The sequence below is a fragment of the Chelonoidis abingdonii genome, chromosome 3, assembly GCF_003597395.2.
Source record: "Chelonoidis abingdonii isolate Lonesome George chromosome 3, CheloAbing_2.0, whole genome shotgun sequence".
In the NCBI taxonomy this organism is placed as follows: domain Eukaryota; kingdom Metazoa; phylum Chordata; order Testudines; family Testudinidae; genus Chelonoidis; species Chelonoidis abingdonii.
The window spans coordinates 107,285,637-107,294,265 of NC_133771.1; the positions used below are offsets into that span (position 1 = coordinate 107,285,637).

At 39.3% G+C, this 8,629-nt stretch overlaps 1 protein-coding gene across 4 annotated transcripts in view; it reads right to left on the bottom strand.

Annotated features, from left to right (window-relative positions):
* HBS1L (HBS1 like translational GTPase) overlaps positions 1–8,629 on the bottom strand; it is a 117,850-nt gene that overhangs the window by 66,980 nt on the left and 42,241 nt on the right. The window contains exon 1 of one of the 4 annotated variants that reach the window (XM_075063968.1): positions 5,439–5,610. The exons of the other annotated variants lie outside the window; for them this stretch is intronic. The gene's annotated coding sequence lies outside the window, so the exon portion shown is untranslated. Of the gene's footprint in view, positions 1–5,438; positions 5,611–8,629 lie in introns of those variants that run through there. 4 annotated transcript variants of the gene reach the window in all.

Genomic DNA, 8,629 nt, shown 5'->3' on the forward strand with positions numbered 1-8,629 from the left:
CATAGCCGAGAGAGCACAGAACAGAGAGAGAGAGACAAAAGACACACACCCGAAAACTCCCTCCCTGAGCTTTGAAAATCCGGTTTCCTGACTGGTCCTCTGGTCAGGTGTTTGGTTCCCTTTGTTAACCCTTTACAGGTAGAAGAAACATTAACCCTCAGCTATCTATTTATGACTATTACACATTGAGCATATGTTTTCAGAGAACTATCCACGACTCCAGGATCTTTCTTGAGTTGTAACAGCTAATCTAGACCCCATCATTTTGTATGTATACTTGAGATTATGTTTTCAAATGTGCTTTACTTGGCATTTATCAACACTGAATTTCAGCTGCCATTTTCTTGCCCAGTCACTCAGTTTTGTGACATCCCATTGTAACTCTTTGCGGTCCGTTTTGGACTTAACTATACTGAGTCATTTTTATCATCTGCAAACTTTGCCACGTCACTGTTTACCCCCTTTTTCAGATCATTTATGAAGATGTTGAACTGCACCCAGTCCCAGTACAGATCCTTGGGAGACCCTACTATTTACCTCTCTACACTGTGAAAATTGATAATTTATTCCTACTCTTTGTTTCCCTTTTAACCAGTTACTGATCCATGAGAGGACTTTCCATCATATCCCATTACTGCTGACACCGGCATAAGAGCCTTTGGTGAGGGACCTTATCAAAGGCTTTCTGAAAGTCCAAATACATTATATACACTGGATCACCATTGTCCATGTTTGTTGACCCCCTCAAAAAATTCTAACATTGTTGATACATGTTTTCCTTTTACAAAAGCCATGCTGTCAAGTATCTGAGGGATACTTATGTTAGTCTGGATCTATAAAAACAATTCCAATACGTCTGTTAGTCTAAAAGGTACCACAGGAAAAAAAAAGCCATGTTGACTCTTCCCCAACATATCGTGTTTGCACCAAAGTGCTATTCTAATTTCCTCTAATCACCTTTTGCACGTCTTTGACAGATTTCAGTATAGATTTTCAAGACAGAACCAGAAATGCCTACATCTGCATAGTGGCAATACCAAATGATAAAGCAGCCCATAGTGTCAAAAGCTGCACTGAGGAAGCATAAAAGCAGTACTCACAATCAACAAAAAGAAGTCACTGAAGATATGCTGGAGGGCCCCTTTGATGCTATAGCCAGAGAAAACCCAAAGAGAAATCTGTCGAAGACAGGGTTGTGCAAAAGGTGATTGGGGGACATTAGAACAGCACCTTGCTGCAAAATGCAGTTTAAAATGAGGCAGTAGCTAATGCCTATGTGTATCTTGGCCACAAGAGGGTCTAAGAGAATTCTAGAAAAATTTTGGGAGTTGAGGAAGTTAGAAAAAAAATGGAGGTGGTGGTAATCAAAATAATGGGCGTAACCATTTTGGGGAAACAGGATCAAATATACAACAGAAAGGATGGTAAAAGGCAATTTAGTTTTCTTAAGGGTCATCTACATTACCAAAACTACTATGTTGTAACTGGGTCCTCTAACAGTTATATTTCATTAACTAGAGTACAGCAAGCACCAATGGAGACAAGGGAGAAGCAAAGGAAAAGAGAATTTATTATTTTATAGCACCTGTAATGTGCTAGCCAATTACGAGGAAAGCATGGTGGCAGTAGGGCTGGACGACACTCAAATTAGGGCAATGAAACAAAGAAACCCCTCACACTTTGCCTCTAACTCTGGGAGGATGAGCAAAGAGGGTGGAAACAAACTGTTAAATATGATGGACATTTCTCTTATTTTAGATAATCATTATCTGAGCTATACAGAATAGGCCCTTATTACTTAATGTTTATATAAAAGGATGAAAATGGGCAATCTATTGCATCTGCCATTTTTTAAAATAACTAACTACTGTATTTTGCGTACAGAAATTAGTAGTATTTAGAGCTAACTGAAAATTTTCAAAACTAACAGTTTGACTAAACTTTTGTCATTTTTTCAAAAAATTACATCCTGATGTCTGATCAGGTCTAGTAGTAAGGAAAACTGTCTATACATTGACATTTTGTATACATTAATAAATAATACCGCTCCATCACCACCCACTCCCTTTACAGGTAGGCAATACAGAGATGGATTCAATACACGAGCAGTTAGATTAGAAATATGTTCAGTGTTTGTAGCGGAGTGGTCAGCCCACCCCAGTTTAGAAGGGGTTAAAGACAGTCCTGGGAAAGGGCTGCCCCAGGAGCCAATCACGAGTGGGCTTGAGGCAGCCAATCAGGGCCCGGGAGGGCCAGTATAAGAAGAGCTCCTGGTGAGAAGGAAGTCAGTCTTGCTCCAGAAGGACCTAGCTGCCTGGTAGAGACAAGGATACCTTGGACAGAGCAGTACTGGGAAAGGGCTGGCTGAGCTGGGGAGCTCTGGCCTGGTGCCTTCCCCGGCTGAGGCCTTGCAGCAAAGACCTGAGGAGGTACTAAGGCTGCAGGGAGGCAGACAGGGCAAGAAAAGGCAGCAGGTCCAACCCCCTTGCTAGTGATGAGTGACCATTTCAGACAGCGGTTTGCCCGAGAGAGGGAGCTACATGATGACTGGCAGTAGCCACTGGTGCAAGGTGGGTATAGGGGGTTGGGGCTCCCCTGGGAGGGGAGAGACAGAGTGTGGCGACAAGGTAAAGGGCACTGTGGTCTGGGAGAGATGCGGGGCCTGAATTGGTGGAGACAGACGGGCAGGTAAGGGCAGGGGAGAAACTGGCCAGAGGAGGGTGCTCCAGAGCTAGATGAGCTAATTCCCGGACTGAACAGCAGGAGGCACTGCAGCGGTGAGTGCCCCACCTTACTACAGTGTTATGTTAAAACAGATTAAAAGTGTTTTGTCAAAGATCATACTGGGAGTATGAATGAGAGCTGGGATTAGCCTGTTACAAGCTCTCTAGACCACCTGCTATATTCCAAATGTTTAAAAAACTATTGGAAACCGTCACCCTTTGGAAAATGTTTACAAAAATATTTAACAGGCTTAAGTGATTTACAAGTGTCAAAATTACGTTTTTGAAAGTTAAAGCCTTAACATTTAACAACTTAAATTATTATTTATAATATATGTAATATAGTGCTTGTGAAATGCAATCATTTAGTAATACCTACTCATTTTGAATAATTTTTAAACACTAAAGTAGGGGAAGATTTATAAAAAAATATTCTTAGTCTTTAAAGAACGAAAAAATTGTGGTAAGAGGAAACATGGGAAATGCATTGTTTTCCTTTACACATGTAAATTAGGTACAGTTAAACATTTCACACAAAATCTGTTCAAAATGAAGTTAGCTGAGAATACATACACCTTTTATAGTATTAGTTTTACTAAAGTTTAGAAAATATGCAGCAGATGTACAACAATTACCTACCCACACAAAATAATCATGTAAGTTTTGTTTTTAAAAAAAGCTTAAGTGAATGGTTTTGCTATATTTAAAAGAGAAATGCAGAGACCTGCATTTTATTCATGTATTGAAGACTGTTTCCATTAATTGTTTCATGTTGTTTTCAGATATCAGAAGCATTGTTTTGTGCCACTGTAAGCTAGGATTTGGTGATGTCTCCATTATGAAATCCTGTTTTTCAGTAATTATTTAAATTTTAAAAACAGCTCTTACTTCATCCAGAGCAGCATTTATGTAAAGCAAATGTCAAAAATATTGAATTGTGAATATAAAATGAAGATAATTAGCTTAACACATCTGGTTGCTATTATATGTAACCCAATAAAAAGAAATAAAATTTGTCAAGTGAGGCCCATTATATAGTCCAGTCAGTTCTGGTATTTTGTAGAGATATGTAACTCCAATAAATGGCCAGCACGTTTATAGTATTTGCTTAAGGATTTTATTCCTCATGCTAATATATTTGTTTAAAAGTATTTCAACATGTATTTATATGATACAACCAAAGTCTCTCAATGAGTGTTAAAACTCCCATACATTACGATTTTTATGCTTCTATACCCTCCACCAACTTTAGTTTTCCAAATTGTTTTAAAATGGACAGTAGTCCCAAGTCCCAGGCAGGGAACATGACATCTTTATACTTGAGGTGAAAATGACATAGGTCATTAGGAGGTTCACAATCCAAAGTAAAATGTTATAAACAGATTTGGAGCTGTAAACGGGGGAAGAAAAGCAGTTCTGGCCACAGCTGCCATGCAATCATCTAAAGGCAGTTAAGTATCTAGTATGATCCCCATATTGTAAGCTCAAATGAATCTGTGGATGCACACTCTAATAAAATATCTTTGCCAGATCTTCCAGTTGCTCTCTCCCAACCTGCCATCTTCACTTCATTATCTCAGTTAAGTTTCATAACACCCCTATTATCTAGGGATGTGCTATTCCTATTTTAAATCAGGAACATGAGGCTCAGAATCTTTCGTCAGTGCTACTTCCCACCCCCAAGATGGAGCCTGGAGGAGGAGGCAGAGGGAGGCTGAAATTCTATATGCTTGGTGGACACTTCTCTGATGAATACCACCCCCATGCTACAGTTACACCTACTTAGAACAGGAGAAAGGGCAGACTCTAGAAAAAATAAAACTGTGTTGTCCTGACCCTGCTACAAAAGAAAAAAATAGATGCTCCAAACAAGCTCTGCCATGATTGGATATTTAATGTACTGTATTTGGCTCCCAAAGACACTGTGGACCTTATTCACAGGGCACAATGTCTGGGGATTCTCAAAGTGACACTTCACAAATGGGCTGACAGGAAATGGTTTGAAACAAGACTCTCTTGAGACAAGTTTTAGTGCTAAATTGTTTTCCTCCTTCATTTAGAGAAAATGGTTCTTTGTTTTTAGCATCTCTTATCAGCCAGGTTAACAGGCTCGAAGATTCACTTTAACTTTTACCTTTCTTACCGCTCATTTCAGCGTCCTCGTATTTTTCTGAAGTAAAAAATTAAAGCAACCAGTTTGCCACTCTCCTCTCTTGCATCCTGGACTGTATACATATACAGTACATTTGAATATGAGCAAAGTGCAGGGGAAGGGGAGGGCATTAAAAATACTGAGAAAAAGTTTTAGTATTCTTTGTTATTTAAATGTGTTAGTGGCAACACATTTACAGAAAAAAAAGATCTTTGAAATCTAGGTGTGAAACTGCTAAAGCTGCCTTGAACCTAACTTGCAAAACATAAAATCAAGCTGTATCAATGCAGCAGGCTGATTAAGCATAGTCTGAGTTTATCTGCACTCAACAACTTTTGTGGTATTTAAAAACAATATATTAGCAGTAAAAAGTACACGATAAAGATTCACACATCTCATTACTAGAACTATGGTGACAAACCTTAAATTATGCAAAAAGCTAGGAAGGCAGTTTTCTTAGACTAAGGCTTTGTCTACACTACGGGAGGGGTGATCGATCTAAGTTATGCAACTTCAGCTATATGAATAATGTAGCTGAAGTCGATGTACTTGGATCTACTTACCACGGGGTCCACACTACACGATGTTGACTGGAGACGCTCTCCCATCGACTCCTGTTGCACTTCTCATTCAGGTGGAGTAGAGAAGCTGACTAGAGAGTGATCGGCGGTCAATTTAGCGGGTCTTCACTAGATTCATTAAATCAACTGCTTATGCATCAATCGCCGCATGTCAAACCCCTGGTAAGTGTAGACAAGCCCTAAAATTATTTAGCCAAACACTCAGATAGCACAGATTACATAAGTGGGACTAATGCATTGCATGAAAAATGCATGGTTCCATTAAAAAGCATAGTGTGCCACTGAAGCCACCAGATAGACTGGTGTGTGCATGTATCAGAATTCTGTGGGGTAGCCACATAAGTAAGCATATGGTGAATCCACTGTTAATTTGACCCCTCTGATACTTGCTATTTTAAGTATCAAAGATTCAAACAATTTCAGATTCACTTTTGTATGAAAATAAAACCTGTAAAATTTGTGTAGAGTCTCCATCACAGAATCATCCTATTCATTGTTATAACCCTATCTGAACAGAAATTAGTGTCTTGAGGTGGGTTCTTTACATGTATGGTCTCAAATTACATGTTTTTTTAAACATAAAGTAATCCTTACAGCATTTTTGAGTTATGAGTACTAAATTAAACATTTTCCTTTAGAAATAATTTTATACTCAAAACTGTATCACAACATTTTAAAAGCTGCTTTACTAAGCTGGGTGGGGGAGCATTTGAGCAACAACCAGCACTCACTGCACTTAACTAAGACCAAATCTTCAAAGTGACATATCCTCCAATTTGTGAGATGGGTATGAAAGTACTATCATCTCTATTCTAGAAATATAAAAGGAACTATTTAGAATTGTGCAATGGTTAACTAGCAGCAATATGAAGAAACAAAAAAAAAATGCAGGCTGACTATCAGGAAAAGCTACCTGACACAGATCTACTAGGCTGTGGAAACCCAATCACTAGTGTATTTTAAAATGGACACACCAAAACATTAGAAAATATACCAGAGATGTATGACTTTGGGATTAAGAGTGGTTTATATTCATGTAAGAAACCTATACTGTTATTAAAACAGTCTCTTAATTTAAAGAATGAAAATATTTTTCTACTCTTTTCAGCTTTGTTGACTATTGCCTCCTTAGTCTATCCCCTTTACTTCTACTATTTGGACCTCGCCTTGCATTACAACTTCATTTCAGATGCTCTTCCAGTTTACCCCCAGATGTTTTACCCTGCTACCCAGCCTGCAAAATGCCAGAGTTCCTCTTCTGCTTCACTGCCTTTTTGTTCCCAACTTCTTCCTCTTCATCTGTTCCATTATGACGACTGTTGGTCTCACACTGTCAAAAACGAATTTATCTTGCCTAGTTTTAAATAAGCAAATGTTTGAAAATGGAACAACTATACATAAATGCCAGTGAGAACCAAGGTCAGCTGCAATCTCAAAAAGTATACTGTGTTCCACACAGTTCCCAAACAGGAGCACAAATTTCTAGGAATTCTAGTTTCAATACTGACCAGCAACAGCTTGTAATTTCACTCTTTCGAAAATTTAAGTCAGGAGTCAAAGCCAGACACCATGCAATCTCACAGTCCTTTTAAATCCCTCCTGAATCCCCTTTTTTCCTAAAATCCATCAATCAGTGACTTATATTAAAGTCAATATGGAGAAACTAAAATACATATGATGCTACTTTAGCAATACAGGAAGCATATTTAGTGCACTCATTCACATTCTTCTCTCCCCTTCGCCTGATATAATTTCCTCCAGATTCCTGTCTTCTTCATACTCACTGTTGTGCTGTCATTTACAATTCTGAAGTCCTTTGCACCAATATAAATGTATCAATTTCCATTTCTCTTTTTCACAAACTTACTGCTAGTAAGGACTGCATTCCTACTAGCAGTAAGTTTGTGAAAAAGAGAAATGGAAATTAAGAGGGAAGTTTTCAAAAATACCTAAGGAAGTTAAGAGCACAAACTCTGACTTTCAATAGGACTTGTGCTCCTAAATCCCTTAGGTGAAAAAAGCAAAAGGCACATTCAGAGGGAAAAGGAATCCCCCCCCCCAAAAAATGTTATAGTGGATACAATATTGTGCATTTCTTCTTTGAATTTCTCTTCTTACATTAGTTCATGTTACAACTTTAATATGGCTTTAATACTGACCCTGAATCCATGAAACTATTATCCAATTTGCCAGTTCATGCAACTCTGCTGGCAAGATTTGAAGTTGAGTAAACCAGATGCAGAAGAAAAAGATAAATAAAAATTCGTATCTAATATTACTTTGGTTGTTAATGAGATCTTACACTAATTGGTGCCTGGTTATCATACCACAGAAGATGGTAACCCAGCATTAAAGACGGTTATCAAACAAAGGGCTTGTCTACACTGTCGTACGTGGTCAATATAAGATATGTAACTTCAGCTACATGAATAGCGTAGCTGAAGTCGACATACTTAGATCTGCTTACCGCAGTGTCTTCACTGTGGTAAGTCGACAGCTGAGGCCTGGTCTACACTACGCGTTTAAACCAATTTTAGCAGCGTTAAACCGATTTAACGATGCACCTGTCCACACTATGAGGCCCTTTATATCGATATAAAGGGCTCTTTAAATCGGTTTCTGTACTCTTCCCCAACAAGTAGCACTAAAATCGGTATTACCATATCGGATTAGGGTTAGTGTGGCCGGAAATCAATGGCATTGGCCTCCGGGCGGTATCCTACAGTGCACCATTGTGACCGCTCTGGACAGCAATCTGAACTCAGATGCACTGGCCAGGTAGACAGGAAAAGCCCCGCGAACTTTTGAATTTCATTTCCTGATTGGCCAGCATGGAGCTCTGATCAGCACGGGTGGCGATGCAGTCCCAAATCCAAAAAGAGCTCCAGCATGGACCGTACGGGAGATACTGGATCTGATCGCTGTATGGGGAGACAAATCTGTTCTATCAGAGCTCCAGGCGGCATCCAGTAGCAGCATACGGTGACAGTGACAAAAGGCAAAACAGGCTCCATGGTTGCCATGCTTATGGCGTCTGCCAGGGCAATCCAGGGAAAAAGGGGCGGAAATGATTGTCTGCCGTTGCTTTCCTGAGGAGAGGAATGAGTGACGACATTTACCCAGAACCACGCGCGACAATGATTTTTGCCCATCAGCCACTGGGATCTCAAACC